Raw genomic sequence first — 22,834 nt, forward strand, 5'->3', positions numbered from 1 at the left:
CCATCTATTTAGCTCAAAACACAGCTCAAACCAGTCAAGCCCTAAAACTGAAACTTCTAAAAACTTACCTCAAATTTCTGATGTGTTCTTGCTAATCCCTTGCCAATCTTCAAGTCTAGCTTAGGATCCTTGATGCTCAGCCCACCCTAGCTCTCCACTGAGCTTAAATCCAAGAAAAATGAAGGGAAATGATGGGAGAGCCACAAACCGATCCTTTGAAGAAAACCCACACTGTTTTTCTCTCTTTTCCTTTTTCTTCCTTCTTTCTTTCTTTTTCAGCCTTAACTCTTTTTCTACCAATTCCACTAAGTATAAAGCTCCCTTTAATTTTTCTCTAACAAGCCTAAAGACCAAAATTCCCTCCCTAATAATTCTAAACCTTTTTGCCCATGAAGGGACATTTTAGTCCTATCACCCAAATTCCCACTAATTCCTCAAGTGTTCCTAATAATTTCCCGCTCGCTACCCAATACCTGATTAATCACCAAATATACATTCCTCATCATCAAGATTAACCTCAATATATTTTCCAAATTCTCATTTAAACTCCCCAGGCTTAACCCAAGCCGGGTGTAGATTCCCGCTTTGACTTTTCCGCTAACCCGCTCATTCTAGGATCGTCTCGAGTCACAGATCACAAATATCAACACAGTCATGCCCAAAATGGCCAAATTACAATTATGCTCTTTCTAAGATAATCAGGTCTACATGCATACTAATTCACATAGTCATGCATCTCAAATAATCAAATAGTCATATAGCGTGCATTAAATCATAATCATGCATTAAACTCATTAAAGTCACACACAAAATCCCATTATGCCCTCCAGGCACACTACTCAAGGCCCTTAAGCCTTAATAGTGAATTTGGGTCGTTACACCTATCACATCAACTCTTGTGACATTCATGATTAATTCCTAAACCTGACACATAAGTATGGCCAAATCGATAGGTAAGGAGATAATGGGCCGCACGGCCCAACCCAGTCGTGGGTGTCTGAATACGCACGTTCCTGCTGCGTGTCCGAGAAGTCAGGGGCATATCAGACACGTGATGTCTGATATATGCATGTTTACCTTGCGTGTGTTGACTTTACAAAGGGTCATAGCCTCCATACTCAGTTCGTACCGCGAGCTGGATACTTAACTCGACCATAGGCCTTCAGAATCCGGGGTCAAGTCTTGGGCAATCTTGGCGAACCCTTGAGTTTCCTCGAGCTAAGGAGGTACGACCTAATGACAGAAGCTCCGGTCTGTGGGATTTCCACGAGATAATTATGATTAGGCCGCAGCTCGGCTCGCTAACCAGCCCGTGGGAAAAACAGGGTGTACAAGTTACATAATGCACATGTCAAATGTTATGGTAAGATGATTGTTAGCATATATTTTCTTAGAGATTTTCCATGTTTAAGTATTTCATTCTTTTCTGTGAGAGGTGAGACTTGAAAAAATAACTTTTAATTTTTTATTGATTCTTAGAAATTGTTTTAAATATTTGCATAAGGTATTGTGGTATGAATAGATGATGTTTTATGGATAATATTTTTTATAGACAAATCTTATTAGAGAGACGTTTTGTTATTTTTCTTATGTTCTTAATGAAAAAAAACAAAGAGAAGAAAAAGAAATAAAAAAGAAAAGAAAAGAAAGAGCACAATTGCAATAGTTCTATCATTTTCAATTATGACTCTTGTGTTCAAGAAAAAAAAAAGTGTATTATTTTCATGTTTTTGACTCTTTGAAAAAATGTAAAGATTGTTTATTTAACTTAAAGAAATCCAGAAAAAATTGGTTTTGTGGTCCTCTTTATGGTGGTTGTCCGAATTGTTTATTTCCTATCTTTGTTTCAATGTCTATTTAAAATTTTGGCCTAAAATATATATCCATTTGATGCGTGCTCATTTCTTTATTTCCAACTTCATGAGTGAAACCCTTAACCTAAAATATTTTCAAATTACATGAGATGCTAATGGAGTTGAGACTTTTACTTAGCATAATTTTCAAAAGCTTTTATGTCCTATGGTTGCAGTAAGAAGGTACAAGTTTTGTGTACACACTCACAACTTCATATTAGCTCAAAGTAATTTTGATAACTCTTATTGACTTGTTACTAACATTTTGTGTTAATACTTTGGTTCTTATATAATTATTGACATAGGAATATTATGTTGACATTTATTGTATCGCTTGAATTGTTAGAGACTAGCAATAAGTTGGTTGTAGGTTGTGATTAATGTACAAAAAATATATATTTTTAGGTGTTATTTGGAGGAATAATTAGAATTATATTATTTATTTTCATGGGTGTAAATGCAAAAAAAAATTATTTAATTGAAAATATTTGATTTATTTTAATTTTGTTTCAGATTTGAAGTAAGTGGAAATTACATTTTATATGGACTTTTTATTGAAGTTTTAAAAAATATGGCTTTTCTTTCAACATAATATTTTTTATGGCTTTTTATACTTTCTTATCATTTTTATGGTTTTTTTTCCATATTTTTGTCAAATTTATTTCTTATGCCATATCTTTATTACTATTGAACTTTTTTTCAAATAGAATGGTAGTTTTTGTAATTTTATTTTATTTAATTTTTTTAATTTTTCTATACTACGTTTTTCATGAAAAAAAATTTATCTTTTCAGTTATTATAAAGGGTAGTATTCATATTTTTATATTATTTTATTTTAACTTTTTTATATTATTTTGTATATTAATTTAGGTGCCATCAACAACACAAACTGTTAAAATTAGGAATTTTGGTTATCTACACATTTTTTTATATAAAAGAGATATATAAGTTTAGATTAAAATTTATTCTACTAATGAATGTACCAGATTTTTTTTTAAATTTATGATGCATTTGTTATATATTATTTTGATTAAATAGATATCATTATATTAGTGTTTTGAAAATATTAAAAACTAACCCATTTTTATTCTTAACCAAACTAAACTAATATATATCTATAAAAATCAAAAATAAGATTTCAATACAGAACGACAAAAATTGCTTACTTTACTCTTTTACCATCTCACATATTAATCGAGGCTTCATTTTCAGGTGACAATGAACATAAAATGGGAAATAAATTATGCTTTTTTTTTATGACCAGATATAGATGAAAGACAATGACCGTGCAAGTCCAAAAATGGAAATCAACAAATCTAATGGCACACTGGCTTATAAAGATTGTTTTGAACATAAAATCTTGTGAAACGTTACGAGTTATTAGCTCTCAAATATTCAAAACACAACCATAGCAAATATTTTCGAAACAAAAATGTCATTTGAAAAATAATTAGATCTGTTTTTAGGTGCCATCAAACCAACTAAATAAGCATGAAGCAAGAACTGTCATTGGTATTTTAAAATCATTTTAAAAAATATCTTGAAAACTTCATCCTGCCCTCTAAAATCAACTAGTTCTCATAATGATGTGAACTCCTATGTCGGTATCCACAATATCGCTAATCTCCCCAACCTTAAGAGCAAAGGTCGCCTCTTCGAAAGGCTTCTACATCTGACCACGGGCAAATGGACCTACATGGATAATTTACACTTGGTTAGAACTGGTTTGTTTTTTTTATATTAAATTTTTTTTTTTTGTTTTGCAAAAATATATATATATTTTATGATATGAATTGTGTTTATTATTTTTTTATTTATTATAAACAGTTTTTTGCTTATTTTTATATTGTACGTTTCTTTTTTCAAATTCTGGGTAAGGTAACTAATTACTTGTTTGATCTTTGACAATTATGTAAAAAAAAATCATAGAGCTAGGTTAAATAACATGTACCAGGAAGAGTAACCAATTACCCTGAAAGGAGTAACCTTCTGCCATAAGAGGGATAACCAGTTACCATAAGAGGGGTGACGAGTTACTTTATTAAATATGAAAAGAAACATCAAATCTGAATGAAAAAGAGGAAGAACACTTCATTAAAAAAAATATATATATATCTATGAATTTAGTAACATAGGTAACCAGTTACCGTAAAGAACCCAGAAATATATATACATATCATAACGTGAAGGTAACCAGTTACCCACATAAATATACACACAAAGAACGTGAATGTAACCAGTTACCCCAGAAATATACACACAAATAACGGGAAGGTAACCAGCTTCCACAAATTTGAAGATAGAAAAAAAACCAGATCCACCCCCTTTCCCTTCTCTCCCATCTTCTTCATATAATTTTTTTTCTAGATTTGAATGTTCCCATCAGGGTAACTGGTTATCCATTCACGTTTGCATATTTTTATTAGTTTTCTTTCCAAATTTTTGTGTTCCTATAAGGGTTACAGTAAAAAGAAAATGCTGAAAAAATTAATTTGAATTTTTTTACATATAGTGGAAAAAACTATAAAAAAAAATTACAATAATAAAAGCTAATAAATAGTAAAATAGTAAAATAATTATGTAATGTTAAAATATGTGTGAAAATGGGGAAAAAAAGAAAATGGAATGAGAAAAGAATAAGTACAAAAAAAGAAGAAAAAAGAAGGAAAAAAACTAAAAAAATAATGAAAAAATAAAACAAAACAAAAGAAATGATGAAGGAAAAAATAGATGAATGAATAAAAATGAAAAGAAAAAGAAGAAAAATAATGGGAAAATGGAAAGAAAAAATTGAAAAAAAAAAATGGTTGAAGAAAAAAAGAAAGAAAAAAAAGCTCAAATGTTTGAAATAAGAAAAAAATGGGAGGAAAAAATAATAAATACAAAAATGAAGAAAAAATAGAAGGAAAAAATGAGAAAAAAGGGAAAAAAAAGAAAGAAAACTAAAAAAAATATGAAAAAAAAAACAAAATATTACAAATGAAATAAAAAATTTGATAAATTAATAAAGAAGAAGAAGAATAGAATAATGGAAAGAAAAAAAAAAGATAAAGAAAAAAATTGGTAGAAAAAAAAAGAAAAAAAATAAGTAAGGAAAAAAGAAAGAAAAAATAATTAAAACATGAAGGAAAAAATTAAAAATTAAAATAAATAAATAAAATAAAATCACTTTAAAATAAAAGAAAATATAACTATGATAAAAAAAAAATGTGACATTTCTATATTTTAGTTAGTTACTAATTATGTTTTTCATATTTTAATTTTGTCTTTAATAAATTTTCTCATACAAATTAAAAAAAGTATAATTCCTATTTTGCAAATAGTATAAAAGTCATATCTTTTAAAAATACCCTTGAAGTAAAGTCGATACAAATGAGGGTGTGAACGAAAAAGATGATAAGCCCAAGACAAAACACAATTTAAGGGCCAATAGATCTCAAAGGCCAAACCCACCATCTTCAATAAACCAATATTTATAGGGAAAATTACGCATATCACAGTGATTTAAAAAAAAAATTGATTTTTACGGTAATTAGAAATAATTACATTATTACAGTTATCCAATTTTTTTTGTCATTTGTGGTTGATATCTTTGACACAACCTTCTTCAATTCTACCACAGTCCCACGCCAGATGTCTCAAATTATTAGCATTTCTCTTCACCTTTTATCTCTGTCAGTTCAAAATTCATATAGATATATTCTAACGTATACATGCATTGTTTATATATATATATATATATATAGGTAGATATAGATCCTATTCATACATGTACATATACATAGAGCTTTAGGTGCAAGTTTTTAATGTATTGTTGAGATCAATATTCTCGTCTCAAAACAAGTTTTTAAAAAATTATTTTTGTAAATTTTTGTAATAATCATGTTAAATAAATTTATAAATATTTTATGTAAATGTGAGTTACAAAAATATACGTTTTAGTTGTGAAATTAGTTTTGTAAATTGTTGTTACAAAAATGTAAAACTTGTTTAAAAAAAATATTGTATTTCACCACTATATTCAATAAAGTGTTTTATAAATAATAAATATCTTAAATTTATATTTTTAAGTTGTATAGCATAAATATGATGATTCATGTAATTTTTTGGTACAATATTGTAATAATATGGAAAGTATAATATTTTTATGTATATTTTGTTTATGATTCTTAACTATAAAATATTTTCGTAAATGTTAGTTACAAAATATATTTCATAGTTGTAAAATTAGATTTGTAAACTATTGTTACAAAAATAAAAAATTTAGTTACGAATTTGTTTGTAAGTTTTATCTACAAAAAAAAAAAAAAAATCTACAATTCTATAACTGATTTTGTAAATATTATTTACAAACATATAACAGATATTTACAAGTTTGTAATAGATATTTACTAGTTTGTAAACGTTGATCACAAAAAATTATATTTTACAGCTTTTATTTATGATTTTGCAACTCCGTATTTACGCTTTTGCCATTCCGTGTTTTTATCAAAAAATTCTGTATTTTTGTAATGCACCGTATTTTTAAGATTTTTTTTAACTTTTAGTGTATTTTTGTAGATTTCCCATAATGCATATAAAGTAAAGATGACCACACGTGGCTTCATCAAGCATTTGTCATTTTCTCACATGGGCTCACATTTACATTCAGCAAGCTTGGGCCCAATTCGCTTTAACAGCATATTTACTTACGTGGGAATTTTTAAAAAATATGGCTTTTATATCATCAATGTGCAAAAATATGGGAGTTATACTTTTTTTAATTTGTATGGGAAATTTATTAAGGAAAATGTTAAAGTATGGGAAACACAATTAGTAGCTAACTAAAATATGCAAATATCACTTTTTTTTTTTATCATTGTTATGTTTTCTTTAATTTTAAAAGTAATTTTTTTTTCCATCATTTTTTTATTTATTTATTTTTTTCCTTATTTGTTTTTTCTTCCATTTTTTCCTTTTTCTTTTTTTTTTCTACCAATTTTTTCCTTCATCTTTTTTTCTTTCCATTTTTTCCTTAATCTTTTTTTCTTTCCATTTTTTCATTCTTCCTCTTCTTTTTTTCATTTATCTATTTTTTTTCATTTGTATTGTTTTATTTTTTTTCATATTTTTTCAGTTTTTTTTTTCATTCTATTTTTTCTTTATTTTTGTATTTATTATTTTCACCTTCCATTTTTTTTTCCTTTTTTCACACATATGAGCTTTTTTTTCTTCTTCTATTTTTTTCTACCAATTTTTTCATTCATATTTTTTTCTTTTCATTTTTCCATTATTTTTCTTCTTCTTCTTTTCATTCTTATTTATTCATCTATTTTTTTCATTCATCATTTCTTTTGTTTTTTTTTCATATATTTTTTTCATTTTTGTACTTATTCTTTTCTCATTCTATTTCTTTTTTTTGTTTTTCATTTTTTTCACACATATATTTTAACATTACATAATTATTCTACTATTTTATTTATTTATTATCTTTTATTATTGTAATTTTTTTATAGTTTTTTCCACTATATGTAAAAAAAAATCAAATCAATTTTTTCAGCATTTTCTTTTTACTGTAACACTTATAGGAATACCAAAATTTGGAAAGAAAACTAATAAAAATTTGAAAACGTGAATGGGTAACTGGTTACCTTCACATTCTTTGTGTGTATATTTCTGAGGTTAACTGGTTACTTTCATGTTCTGGTGTGTGTATATTTATGGTTTCTTTATGGTAACTAGTTACTTATGTTACTAAAATCATAGTTACTTATTCTTCCTTTTTTAATGAAGTGTTCTTCTATTTTTTCCTTCTAATTTGATGTTTCTTTTCATATTTAATATGAGTAACTCGTCACCCCTCTTAGGTAATTGGTTACCCCTCCTGGTACATGTTATTTAACCTAGCTCTAGGATTTTTTTTAAGATCAATCAAGTAACTAGTTACCCTACCCAGGATTTGAAAAAAAAAAACGTACAATCTTAAAGAAAAACATGTTTATAATATATAAATAATAATTTTAAAAACAATTCATATTACAAAAAAAAATTGCAAAACAACCAAAGAAAAATTTAATATAAAATTAGTAATATAAAAAACAATATAAAAAAACAACTAACCTAAAAAAAAAATAATCAAATTACAAACATACCCTTCCAAATTTGATTAAGAGTAAAACTATAGCATAAACCAACTTTTATACAAAAATATGGGAAAATAAACCCATAAAAGTGAAAATTCTTAAAAAAAAGCCATAGATTAACTTTTTTTGAAAAAAAAAGCCATATTTTTGCACACTTTATTAAAAATCCCATATAAAATGTAATTTCATCTATTTACGTTCTAGGCCCAACTGCTATTAGATCAGCTCCATTTTATGATTGCTCTTCACGTATGAGCTATTCAGAGTCCCACTAGTTGCACCAAGTTCTATACTACATACACTTGTGTTCACCACCTGACCTCTTTTCAACAGCAACTAATGAAGTAGACCACACCATCTCCACGATCTCCTGCATGGTTCATACAAAGCTTGGTGCATTACTTCATTTGAATGTTTCAGCGAATCAAAGGGGGACACGTGCCCATTATACCTCAGAATTTGAAGTCATTTTTCCCACTACACTTTACACGTTACTAGTTTTGGGATCAAATATTCATTACAAATAGAACCCTTATTGTAAAGAACGCCATAATCTATTACTTTGTAAAAACATCGCTCAACTCACATATATTAGAAAAATACCATTTTAAGAAAAGTTTAGTGCGACATTAATAAATCATGCAATTTGGGCCCGTAGTTTGAAATAAAAATATTGTGTCTTTATGCAGTATTTAGAAATAATATAAATTAATGAATCCCACTGACGTAATTTGAAACATAAACCATAACATAAGTTCTTAATTGTAACACCCCACGTCACTTTGGCCGCTTCCTGGAATGACGACTGGCCCAACAAACTGACACGAGTCTTTCCAGCATGCTTTGTCCTCACTCGCATGCTTCCTGGAAAACTTCCCAGGAGGTCACCCATCTTGAGGCTACTCCAAGTCAAGCACGCTTAACTTTGGAGTCCTCAAGTGATGGGTTACTGAAAAGAAGATGCATCTTATTGACATAGGTAATACCCATAAATCAATTTAAGCCATCATCAACTGTGTAGTCCCATACATACACAATCTTAGAATCATCACACTTGACCTTCCCAGGCGATGTGGGATTGCACAACTTTACCCGGTCTTTCTCCCTACGGATCACGGGATACTGACTGTCACAATCACCCTCTCTTTGGGGTCTGATGTCCTCTTCGGCCACACTTTCGGCTGGGTCAAGGCTCTGATACCATTTGTAACATCTCACGTCACTATGGCTGCTTCCTGGAATGATGAATGGTCCAACAAACCAACACGAGTCTTTCCACCATGATTTGTCCTCACTCACACTCTTCCTAGGAAAACTTCCCAGGAGGTCACCCATCTTGAGACTACTCCAGGTCAAGCACGCTTAACTTTGGAGTTCTCAAGTGATGGACTACTGAAAACAAGATGCATAACAAGCACGCTTAACAAGATGCATGCTTAAATTATTTATTGTTTATTATTTTTAAACAGACTCTGTAAGTAACGTCTCGAGAAATTGGGGTGTTACAGTATGCTATTAGAGAAAAATTGTCCTAAAGAACGACACGGTAAAAAAAAAAAAAAGAGCTTCGCTCGGTGGGCCTTCCTACGCTGATGAATGCCTCTTATCTGTGGTAAGCCCTAACATGTAAAGTTCATTGCAAAGGACGAGCTCGACTCACTGTACTGTAAGAGGTTAAAGATTACTTATGATTTTTTTTGCTTTTTGATAATGCACATTTAGATACTTACCGTTCTCTTATAATGATCTCTTTACTGCAATAATTCCTTTTTCATTATTACTTATTTACGTGTGTGGTTCAGGAAATTCAGAATGCGCCCTCGTAGATCAGTCAGAGTAGGACGTGGTTGAGGAAGGGGAAGAGCAATAGTGAATGCAGCACAGCCTGAACTGCCACAAGGATGGGAGGAACGTTTTGCGAAAATGGAAGAAACCATTCAAAGACAGAATGTAGAGATCAATCAATTGAGGCAGCAAGCTAGGCCACCTGTAAGGTTTGAAGCACCAATGGTTAGGCAGCCACCTGCCATTGTAGGGTTATCGGTTGCGGAGAATCGTATGGAGCCCTTGTTTGAAAGGTTCTGAAAGCAACACTCGCCAGTGTTTGAAGGTAGCATCAATCCGGTCCAGGCAGAGAAGTGGATCAGTGGGATGGAGAGGATGTTGAACATGATGGGAGTTCAAGGCAATGAACGAGTGGTGTGCGCTTATTTCATGCTAAGAAAAGATGCTCAGATTTGGTGGCAGGTAGTGGAGCAATCACGGGATGTTAACACTATTGATTGGGATGAATTCAAACATGTGTTTAATGATAAATACTACAACTCCGCAGTGCTAGCAGCAAAAATGGATGAATTTACCAAGCTGACTCAAGGTAATCTCTCGGTGACAGAATATCCATAGAAGTTCGATCGGTTGGCGAAGTTTGCCAAGTATCTTGTTCCTATTGACAAGGTACGAGCGGACTAGTTTGTGAGAGGTCTGAAACCAATGATAGCTCGGGATGTGGAGATTGTTTCTAGAGGTGTTTTCACCTATGCTGAAGTGGTGGAAATGGCTCTTACGGCTGAAAAAAGCAAAGAGAGAATCTGGAAAGATAATGCTGCTAGAAGGGATGCCAAGAAGAGTGGGGTAGCCACCTCTAATGACAACAAGAAAAGGGGATAGAAGCAACCAAGCCAAGCCAGAAATGATAAACGGCCCAAGCCCAACAATGACAACCGTCCTGGTGGAATGGTGACAAAAGCATTCCACCTTGCCCTAAGTGCACAAAACGCCATTCTAGTGAGTGTAGAGTTGGAGTTTGATACAAATGTGGGAAGGAAGGTCACATGAAGTGCAACTATCTGACATGGGAACAAACTGGCAATAAGGAAGAAATGAAGAAGAATGACAAGTATGTCCTAGCCAGGGTCTTCACCATCACCCAAGCTGAAGCTGAGGCAAGCCCTTTCATCGTAATTAGTCAGATCCCTATGGCCAATACCACAAGTAAAGTTTTATTTGATTCTAATGCATCACACTCTTTTATTTCTAGTAGAACTGTAAATGTTGTAATTGCACCTAGTGAATTATTTAATGTGGGGTTTGGGACTATGTTACCTTCCAGGGAAATTGTAATATCTAAAAATTGGGTTAAAGTTGTACCTTTTTGGATAGATGGGAGGGAATTGTATGTAGACCTCATTGTATTAGATTTATCTGATTTTGATGTAATTCTGGGGATGGAATTTCTTTCCAAATACGGAGCATCTATCGACTACAAACGCAAGAAAGTGGTCTTTGCACCGGAAGGCGAAGATCCGTTTGAGTTCGAAGGCATAAGCAAGAAACCTAGAACTCCTATCATATCAGCGATGAAAGCCAGAGAAATGTTGCAACACAGATGTTTAGGGTATCTCGTGAATATGGTCAATGAAGCCGAAGAGATAGAAAGGAGACTTGAAGAGACAAAAGTTGTAGCTGAGTTCCTCGATGTCTTTCCAGAGGAACTGCCAGGTTTACCTCCGCACAGGGAGATAGAATTTGTAATCGATCTGATTCCCGAGACAACACCAGTATCTCGAGGACCATACAGAATTGCACCAGCAGAATTGAAAGAGCTCAAAACTCAATTGGAGGAATTACTTAAGCTGGGGTTCATCAGACCGAGCTATTCTCCTTGAGGCGCACCATTTCTTTTTGTCAAGAAGAAAGACAGGTCTATGAGGATGTGTATTGATTATTGAGAGCTAAATAAGGTCACAATAAAGAATATATACCATCTGCTGAGAATCGATGAATTGATCGACCAGCTTTAGGGGACCAAGGTGTTTTCAAAAATAGATCTTCGGTCGGGATACCATCAGTTGAGGATCCAGAATGATGATATACCAAAGATAGCCTTTAGAACCAGGTACGGGCATTACGAATTTCTGGTGATGTCGTTTGGACTCACAAATGACCCAACAACTTTTATGGACCTCATGAACAGGGTTTTCAAGGAGTACTTGGATCAGTTTGTCATTGTGTTCATAAATGATATATTGGTCTACTCCAAGCCAGAAGAAGAACATGAGGAGAATTTACGTCTGACCTTGCAATGACTGAGAGAGCATTAGTTGTTTGCCAAATACAAGAAGTGTGAGTTCTGGTTATCTGAGGTTGGTTTTTAGGGTCATATGTCACCAATGGAGAAAAAGTAGATCATGCAAAGATTGCTCTAGTGAAAGAATGGCCAAGACCAAAGAATGCCTCGGAAGTCAGAAGTTTTCTGGGTTTGGTGGGCTATTACATGAGGTTTATCGAAGGGTTTTCGAAGATACCGGCACCGATGACAGAATTGACAAGAAAGAATATGAAGTTCACCTGGTCAAATAAATGCAAGCAGAGCTTTCAGGAATTGAAGAGTCGACTTATATCAGCACCTGTACTCAACTTACCCTAAGAGGACGGGCAATTTGTGGTTTACTGTGATGCATCAAAACAGGGGTTAGGATGTGTACTGATGATGTTTGGTAAGGTGATAGCCTATGCCTCTACGCAACTGAAATATTATGAACAGAGGTATCTGACACACGATCTGGAATTAGTAGCGATTGTCTTTGCACTTAAGATTTGGCATCACTATCTCTATGGGGTGAAATGTGAGATTTACACCGATCAAAAGAGACTCAAATACTTCTTCACCCAGAAGGAGTTAAATATGAGGCAGAGGAGGTGGATGGAGTTAGTCAAGGATTATGACTGCAACATACTATACCACCCCGGTAAAGCCAATGTTGTGGCAGATGCAGTTAGTCGTAGAGGGCCAGGAATGGTTTCTTCTTTACAAGGAGTACCAAGGAAGATCCTAGAAGACCTGGAACGAGCTGGTATAGAACTTATCACAGGACAATTGGCAAAGGTTACACTTTAGTCCACCTTGTTAGAAAGGATTAGGGAAGGGTCGAATGTAGACAAGAAGTTGAGTGAACTAAAGCAAAAGATGCATGATGGGAATGCGAAGGATTTCACTATGTCAGATACCGGACTAATCAGATTCAAGGGGCGTATTTGTGTGCCAGGCAGTGATGAGTTGAGGAAAGAGATTATGGCAGAAGCTCATACTACCCCATATTTAGTTCACCCGAGGACCACTAAGATGTACCACGACCTTAAGGTATTGAATTGGTCGCTGGGAATGAAAAAAAGGTTATAGTGGAATATGTGGTGAAATGCTTAACCTGTCAACAGGTTAAGGCAGAACATCAAAGACTAGTGGGGCTACTGCAATCGTTGAATACTCCTGAGTGGAAGTGGGATGAGATATCTATGGATTTTGTGATGGGGTTACCTACGACCACAAAACAACACGATGCAATTTGGGTAATTGTGGATAGGTATACCAAGTCGGCTCATTTCCTACGGGTGCGCATGACTTATTATATGGATCAGTTCGCCGAGTTGTACATGAATGAGATAGTATGGCTACATGGGACACCGTACTCTATTGTGTGTGATCGGGATGCTCGGCTTACATCATCATTCTGGGAGTGTTTGCAGAGAGCAATGGGAACTCGTTGAAGTTCAGTACAGCTTATCACCCAGAAACGGATGGTCAGACCGAGAGAACAAATGAGATCTTAGAAGATATGCTAAGAGCGTGTGTCATTGACTTTTAGGGATCCTAGAGTAAATACTTGCCACTAATTGAGTTTTCGTACAACAACAGCTACCAATCTACCATCGGGGTAGCACCATATGAAATGTTGTATGGAAGAAAGTGTAGGTCCCCACTTCATTGGTATGAACAGGGAGAGAGAAAACTACTAGGACCAGATGCAGTGTAACACACCATTGAGGCTATTCAAAAAATTAGGGCTAGAATGGTCACAGCTCAGAGCAGACAAAAGTCTTATGTAGACCTAAAGTGCAAGCATGTTGAGTTTGAGGTTGGTGATCATGTATTTCTGTGTGTGACTCCAAGGAAAGGAATCTCAGTGAAGAGGTTTGGCAAGAAGGGCAAGCTAAGTCCCAGATATGTCGGACCTTTTGAGATTTTGGATATAGTGGGCAATGTGGCTTACAGGGTAGCTTTACCACCATCATTGTCCCGGGTGCACAATGTATTTCATGTGTCACAACTTCAAAAATATGTATTCGACCCATCGCATGTGCTGAGCTACAAGACCTTGGGTTTGCATGAGGATTTGTCATTCGATGAGCGTCCAGTGAAAATACTCGATCAAAAGGACAAAGTCCTAAGGAATAAGACCATTTCCTTGGTAAAGTTATTGTGGAGGAACAATGTTGTTGAGGAGGCAACCTGGGAATTAGAGTCTGATATGTTGCAGCAGTATCCCGAGTTGTTTGAATAAAATTTTGGGACGGAATTTCTTTTCAGGGGGGATAATTGTAATATCTGTTTTCCCGAAAGGGCAATTTCGTAATTTTTCCACTGTGTGCATCTTTATCATTTTTTCTTCTTCTTTTCCTTTGATGGAATATTGGATATGTATGATTTCCAATGGAAATAAAATTCATGGTTTCTCATGTTTGACTTTTTGTGGAATCACAACATGAGAATAATGTCAAGTGAATAAATAACGGCTCGGGTTAAGTTTTTATTTATTTAATTAAAAAATTATTATTATTATTATGAGCATAATAGTAATAATCATATTCTTGAAATTATTTTATCATATTATGTGTAATTTTTGGTTTTCCATAATATTAACTAATTGAATTTGCGAAAAGACCATGATACCCTCAAGTTTGGGATTGGTTCAAGGGGCATTTTAGAGACTTTATTTCTTCTAATTTAACATGATTAAATATTCATAAAATTGGTCAAATTTTCGAAATTTAACTGATGATATCAGTTGTGGAACCTTAGTTTATTAATTTTTTTAAAAAAAATATAAAGAATTTCTTGAAAAGAGGATCTTACCACTTCTAATGCTAACTTCTTTTCTAAACCTTTTTAAAACGTGTTTACCATGATAATGTGAAGGAAATAGAGAGGGAAGCAAAGGGTCGAGAAGGAGAAGGTAGTTATCGTTTTTTTTTTCAAAAAGAGAAGAAATTTTTGAGTTCTTACACTTGGGAAACTCTGGGTGGTATTGGACATTCTAGAATCATTGTAGGGGAGGAAATAAACCTTTTGAGTGTAGAAAAAATAATTATAAGGTACCGAATTATGATTCACCATTTTTATCCAAGAAAATGCATATTTTTCAATAATTTTGGATTTAAGGGTGTTTAAGAGTGTATGGTGTGCATGGTTGGTGACAAACAAGCTTAGGGGACTCCAAGAATCGGTTTAAACATGAAGAAGCAGGCTGAAATGGTCTAGAGCAAGAAAAACCAATTTTGAGCTCCATTGTTGGCGGTACACCGGCGTTGGAGAAGAAGACTTCGACCAAAGCGGCTGTGGCATGATTCATTGGTGTCTTAGGGTTGATTTGGACTGCTGGAACACGTGTGAGAAGTTTCCAAGTGGGTTGGAACGTTGGGGTAGCCGGAAACAAAAGAAACAACATCGCCGACGCCGAAGAAGACGACAACTCCAGTGACAGCTCCGGTAAACCCGATCTGGGTGTTTCTGGAGGTGTTTTTTTTTTTAATCTTAAAAATTAGTACATTAACTTTAAAGCATTTTCCAACTGGTTTGATATTTTCTGATTTATCTTTGAGTTATTATGATTTATCGAAGTTTAAATAAAGATTAATTATGAAAAATATTTTTATTGTTCATAAAAATATGAGTTTACGTTTGAATGATACCTGTATGATTTAGAATGGCTTTGTATGTTTAGATTTAAGTTTTGATTGTATTTGATAATTTTCTTAAATTATTGGCTTTTAATTATGTGATTTAAGGAAATAAATGTGGAAAAATTATTTAAATCATTCTAAAAATTCTAAGAATTTTTTTATGTTTAAAATGAAATGCTAAGGCTCTCTGTAATTTTATTTTGAATTTGTATCATTTATATAATTTCCATGATTTATTTGGCATCTTCTATATTTTAAATATGAAAAATATTAATGCTACTGTTCTTAACCCTAGGTAATTTTTGTGTATTACAGTAGGGTGTAGAAATTGATCTGTATAGTTAGATTCTACTTTTAATCATTTATGATTTTTTTCTTGAATTAATTAGTTTTTCTATTAAATTAATTAAGAAAAATAGTTATTTTGGCCATAAAATTCTAAAATAATTTTTATAAGTTTATTTTGGATTTTTGAATAGTTAAGTATGTTAATTTGATTTTTGGGATGGTTGTATATTTATTTGGATTATTTGGGTTTTATTTGGGAAATTGAGGAAAAATAATTTATAAATGTTAAAAATTATTTTTCTGGTCTTATATGAGTCTTTGCTTATTATTTAGGGTTTTGGAAAGTTGGTTGTTAAATTTTGTTGTCATATGATAATCTTTAGAAATTATTGAGTATTTTATGTCATTATGATATTAAAGGGCATTTTGGTAATTTTCACATAAAAAGTATTTATATGAATTCATGCGATACGTTAGAAACATCATTGTTTGTGCATGTGACATGATGGTTTTAACCTTTGTGAAAAATGATTTTAATTTACGTACCATGCATGTTAAAATTTCATGGTTAAATTATTTCGATAATTAGGGTTTTGAAATAAAACCCTAACACCTATTGTTATTTTTCTTGAATTTTCGCAGTGTAATTGGACGTATAGGAGCTAGCGGTCGTTGAGATGACAAAACACGTGGTTTGGGACACATCAACGAACAACGTACTACTTAAGGTAAGAAGAATGGACATCTGCACATAGGGTGTACGTTATGCGTACAACATTGTTTTCTTATTTGTTAGTTATGTAATTATTTTTGTGACCTGGATTGTTGTATTAGGTTGACTAGCATGAGGATAGTGCTAGGGATTTTAGTTAGTAGACATGCTTAGATGATAGAGTAGGCGTGCTACTAGATTCTAGCTGCTTGTGTGAGTATAACACTTGCAGGAATTATCTCGGGTGTGTATAACTCAGGATAATAGGATGCCACCACGGAACTGCCGAGTGTGAGTACAGCGCAGGCAGGGCAACGATGTCTCGAGGGAATGGCCAAGTGTGAGTATAGTGTAGGCTAGATTAGGTGCCACCGTGGGAATGCCGAGTGTGAGTATAGCGCAGGTAGGGCATATTACATTTCATGTTCGATCAACATGACTTGTTAGTATTTATGTGTGTGACTATAACACACAATATGTTAGTGTGATATTGTGTTTATATATCGAACGATGATTATTATGTTTATGATGTTTATTTTTGTTTTCCAGTTTGGGGAATTATGTCCTACATAGCTCTTCTTACTAGGCGTTAGCACACAGGTACTTTGTGTACAGGTAAAGGTAAAGGCAAAGCAAAGTAGTGAGTGGTGCGGGCTTGAGGCATGGACAAAACATGTTAGAGGCTGGGCTCCAGTTATTTTATGTTTTTAGAAATAAAATGTTATGTTTTTAATTTTTCAGACTTGAACGGTTATTTTATTTATGTTGTTCTTATTAAACCTAGCGTCCAACATTTTTATTTTTAAATAATGAGATCTCATTGTTTGTTTAAATTTTAAATAGATATTTTCTTTTAGTGCTTAAAGTATTTTTTGTTTATTATTTTTAAACGGACTCCCTAAGTAACGTCTTGGGAAATCGGGGTGTTACATTAATTATTCTTGGCGCTCATCTTGATCGTTATTCGTTCATAGGACACCCCGCGTCATACATGCCTAGATGTCGGAACCTCCCACATCACAGTGCATGCCAAGGAGAAACTCTATTGTCTACCTGAAATGGGGAAAGTAAGGGGGTGAGATAAAAGCCCAGTAAGGAAGTACAAACAAGTGCAACATTATTAAACAAAACATAAGAAGACTAAATTCGTATCGTAAACTCATCGCAAAACATATCTGTTATCCCTGTTTTCCCCCTGGACACATGGCATGACACAATGGGTCTGTGGGCTATCCCAAAGAGATCAAAGGCCCATCCTAAGCCCAATGAACGAGGAAGAGGAAAGTCCTAGCGACCCAACCGTCAATAAGCCCATCATTGTTCGATGGGCGCCACCATAGCGAGGGAACCAGGACCAAGATGCGGGCCCAACTCATCTTCCCAGTCCCAACCCATCTGTATCCTCTGGGATGCGGGTATAGGTGGCAGGCTCAACTGTCTGAGAACACAACCTTATCAAGAATGAACCCGGGCCCTGGTAAACTAACCAGGGTCCTGGTGAATGGACCGGGATGTTAGTAAAGGAACCCAGACCAGACATCCAGATAGGGCAAGATTGACCTTCCCTGACGCTGACAGATTCCCAAGAAACACGGAAGTATGTCTCCTCAACTAACCTGCAGAAGAGGTTACATACGGAATGTACGCTGCTACTATGAAATAGTATAGCCACTACTCTGATAGATCCTATCCCCAGGATCTCCTTAGAAGCCCACGCATACCAGTTTGAGGTTATGTACTATTGACAGCTGTACGGCTTGGCCACACCCAAGCCGGCCCAATGGGCCTTGATTAATATGTATTATTTAGCAATATCCTTTGTATTAAGACTCCATTAGAGAGCAACCCATGATTACATCCCTGTTGGGCCCGGATTAGTCCGACCCAAGCCTATTACACCTAAACTACCTATAAATAGGACCAGTTGTGCGCTGTAGAGGGGATCGAGATTTTCTCTGGTAACCAATTACTCTGCTCAAACTTGTAGAGAACTCCGTTGTCAAATGCTCTCTAGCTCTAATAAAACTAACTCGTGGACTAAGGCTCATTAACGCCCCAACCACATAAAAACTTTGCTTGCATATTTTAAATCCTTTCTTTTTTAGCTCTCTTATCTTTCATAATTCTCGTTTTCGAAAATCTCGATAAACATTTTGGTGCTTTTATTGAGAGTTGAAGAAAGCTCTTGAATCAATCTTAATTGTCTACAACAACAGTGAACACCAGACATACCGTGTTTGATCCTGCTCACCAGCAACAACAAGGCAATGAAGGACCATTGCCCGAACAACCATTTCCTCGGGACCAACCTGAGGATATCCCTTTTCAAGTGCCTCTGCCTGACAACTCCCAAAACTTCGAGGACGGGGCTGACTACAACGAAGGTTATTACGAAGAAGATGAAGGGGAATATTAGCATCACGAGGCTGAAAATCTCCTTTGACCTTGAAGAAGAAAATATGAACCCGAACAGGAGGATCCATAAGTGGTCTGACTGAGACAACAAGTTCTGGATCAAGAAGCCAGGATAGCCGAACAGAAAGAGGTTACTCGCCAGATGCAAGAGTCCCTACTGGCTCTCCAGGCCTTCATCGCTGCCCAAGGATTGGTAGCTATCCTTCAACCGTCCTGCCTCCAGGAACACAGTTGCCAGTCCCGCCAATCAAGACTGGCGTACCTAAGAATACGAGCCAGATCCCTCCTCCGGGACCATATCCCGGAGACGACCCATCGAATCCCGCTCAAGAAAAAGGAAAAGCCAAGATGGCTGACCCCGTGGGAAAAGCAAACCCCCAAAAGAAGGTACATCCCGTTCCAAAAACTAGGGCAAACCCAGGCAATTCCCTAGGAAAGAATGGATGCATCCTGTCCCAGGACGGGGTCATCCGATCAATCCGCAGGGGAAGCGACCACAAGGTGTTAGGCCTCAGAATGTCCCTAGACGGACCAAACGGGGACGACATTTCCATCCCAGTGCCTCCGTGAATAAAGATCACAGAGGACACACGCGTGAGGAATATCCGAAAGCCATCAGTTCGGGAGACGATACTTCCCGGGTAGACTTGCGCGACGGCCTTAATGCATGAAAGGAATAGGCCTACAAGGAAAAGATTTGCTCCCGAGGGGGTGACTTGAGGAACAACCTCAATGACAGGAGGAACGAGAGAGTTCCCCTGGATGATGGCATGGCCAAACATGTCATAGAACAGTTGACCACGTTAACTTGGTCTGGAAACAAGAAAGAGGAGGCTCCGATTCCGAAAAGGAGGAAAAGGAGTCGTGCGCTAAACACATCCTGGATGTGGTACTGCCAAAAAAGGGTTAAAAATGTCGAACCTACTCGCCTACACCGAGAATGCAGACCCCAGGGACCATTTGTCCCACTACAATCGCCTGATGACAGTAGCTCACGTCTGCGACAACGGCAAATGCCTGTGTTTCTTGATCACTCTGGCCGGACTTGTGGAAGAGACTTAAACTAGGATAAAATCCAATCCTTGTTCAGATTGCAATTGGCATTTTGTAAACAATTCGTGGCTGCCATGAAGATGGACATGCAAATCAGTGCACTGGCCAATGCCAAGCAGCATCCCACAGAAACCCTCAGAGCTTATATCCAGCGCTTTACAGAGGAAGCCTCAAAAACCAAGGTGGATGACGGACAACGCTTGGTGGTCCCCCAGCCCGGGATTAGAGCGGGATCCCCTCTCTAGGAAGATATGCATCGCAACAAGGCGGCCACCCTGGAAGAATTCATCAGGAGGGCACAAGGTTTTATCAATTGGGAGGAGGCCCGAATCCAAGCATTTGGTTGGTAGTCGAAAACCCAGTCAAGTGCCCAAAACTTTCCCGAATACGGGATGGAGTACCCCAGAAATCATTATCTGGCACCCCTGATGGCGCTCAGATCCGCTGGTACCCATGGGATGACATTCGTGACATCGACGATCTATTGTCCCACTTCAACAGGGTATGCATCGGCTCAATCTGCCCCATTCTCCGGGTACAGCATGGCGCCAATTGGGTACAGTGCCGCTCCCGACGGAGCCCAACCATCTTAAGTTAGGGGAAAGGAGGCGAGCGTAAACCCTTCTCGGGGAAAGAGATCGGGCAAAGAGCAGAACCGTTCTAAACCCTCCAAAAAGGGCAAAAGGGGTTACGAACCCCAACACACAGAATATACCAACCTAGTGGACATCAGGGAGAATATATACCTAGCGACGGGCAGTATGGTCCATTACCGAAAGCCATCCCCCATGTTCAAAGGGGGAAAGAACTTGAGGGACACCAGCAAAAGGTATGCCTATCACAAGGACATGGCTCATACGACCGAAGAGTGTCGACAATTGAAGGAAAAGATTGAAAATCTGATCAAGTTGGGACATCTCCACCAATGGGTCAGAATACCAGTGGGAGTTTCGGGACTGCCAACAGTTCCCGGACAACCTACGACCCCGGGTGCACCTGCATCGTATCGACCTCCCCAGGGAGAGTACGCTATTGGTCCAGGAGCACAGGCCCCTCAGGGAGCCCCAATTGTGCAGGCATCCGGACTCGAAATGCCATATCCTCCTAGAATCGTGCCTCCGCGGGTGTTAGGAGTGTGTCCTAAAAGCATGTAAAGACATTTGTTTTTTTGTGAATATATAAATACGATGGTTTATTATTATTGTCATATTTAGATTGTTAAATTATTGTTTGAATAATTTTGTAAATATCATAAAAATTCCATATTCATTATTGAGGATGTGATCTTGTATTAGGATGAGAGAATTAAGATCACATGAATGAATAAAATATAGTCAACAACAACAAATTAAAGTTATGGCATTCTTTAATTGGAGTTGTAAGTACAGTTTACTGAGTATCATAATGATACAAATAATCTAGATTCAGATTATTGATGTGGACAGACATCTCGGTAAAGGTGCTTTATATAATATGATTATATATGACATGGACCGATATGAATTAGAGTCTTTATCCAAAAACCATTTAATAATAAAGACTTGTAATTCATATCATAACTAATGATCATTTATAGATCAACCTAAATCCTGAGTGTTCATGAACTCTTGTTCATGTTTATTAAATCTTTTGATTCATTCGTTAAGGTCTCTTCAAAGAATGAGGCTAATGACTTTTGTTTTAGAGATTTAATATCATGGATGGCTGGGAACATGTATCAACAATACAGAATCTAATCTTTCCTAACGGGTCGTATATTAGTTCCCTTAAGGGTTAATTCTATAACTGAATGATTTTGAGCTCAAATCTATAATTAGATTATAGATTAATTATTCACTAGTGAATTAATGATACTTAAGGAATAAGAAGTAAATTAGAAAGGTTAAATGGTAATTCTCCCATTCTAATTTATGAACTAATTAATTAGAGGGTTGAACTATTGTAAGATGGTTATATCAATGGACGACTTAAGAAAAAGATTTTTGTAAAAGTATATCTATAACATAAAGAGTGCAATTCTGAATTTATAGTGGAGTAATATCAGAATTAATAAATTAACTATTATAATTAAAGAGTTTAATTATTTAGTTTCAATTTATTGGAGCTTAATGTTATAGGTCCATGGTCCCCGAAATGGCTCAAATAATCACTGTCAAAGGCAAATACAAAAATGGGCAAAAAGGACTTATGTAATAAGTAAAATATTTTTCTATGTATCAAACATAATTATTGCTTAATTATGTGTAATTAATTAAAAATTAATTAATTATTTTATTTAACAAAAATATAATTAATTTATTTTTGGGATTTTTGGTATTTAAATAATAATAAAAATTGGGAAAAATCACATGCCTGCACAGGCATGTGGTACACGTGTGGCACAGTGCACATGCACTGTGCTACACGCATAAGAGATGGACTTAGTCTCTTGATTCCACAATTTTAGTTATTTAAATATTAAATAAATAATGAGATATTTTAATATGATTAAAATATTATTATTTAAACAAAAATCTGATAACTGATCAGTTATTTTGAATTTGTTTAAAATAACAAATATTTTAATATATTGGATATTAGTTTTCATAGAACGTAATTTTTCAGGGATAGAAAAATATCTAGGAATCTCTCTCAGAGAAAAGAGAACAGTGACA

This window comes from Humulus lupulus, chromosome 3 (assembly GCF_963169125.1).
Source record: "Humulus lupulus chromosome 3, drHumLupu1.1, whole genome shotgun sequence".
Classification (NCBI taxonomy): Eukaryota; Viridiplantae; Streptophyta; class Magnoliopsida; order Rosales; family Cannabaceae; genus Humulus; species Humulus lupulus.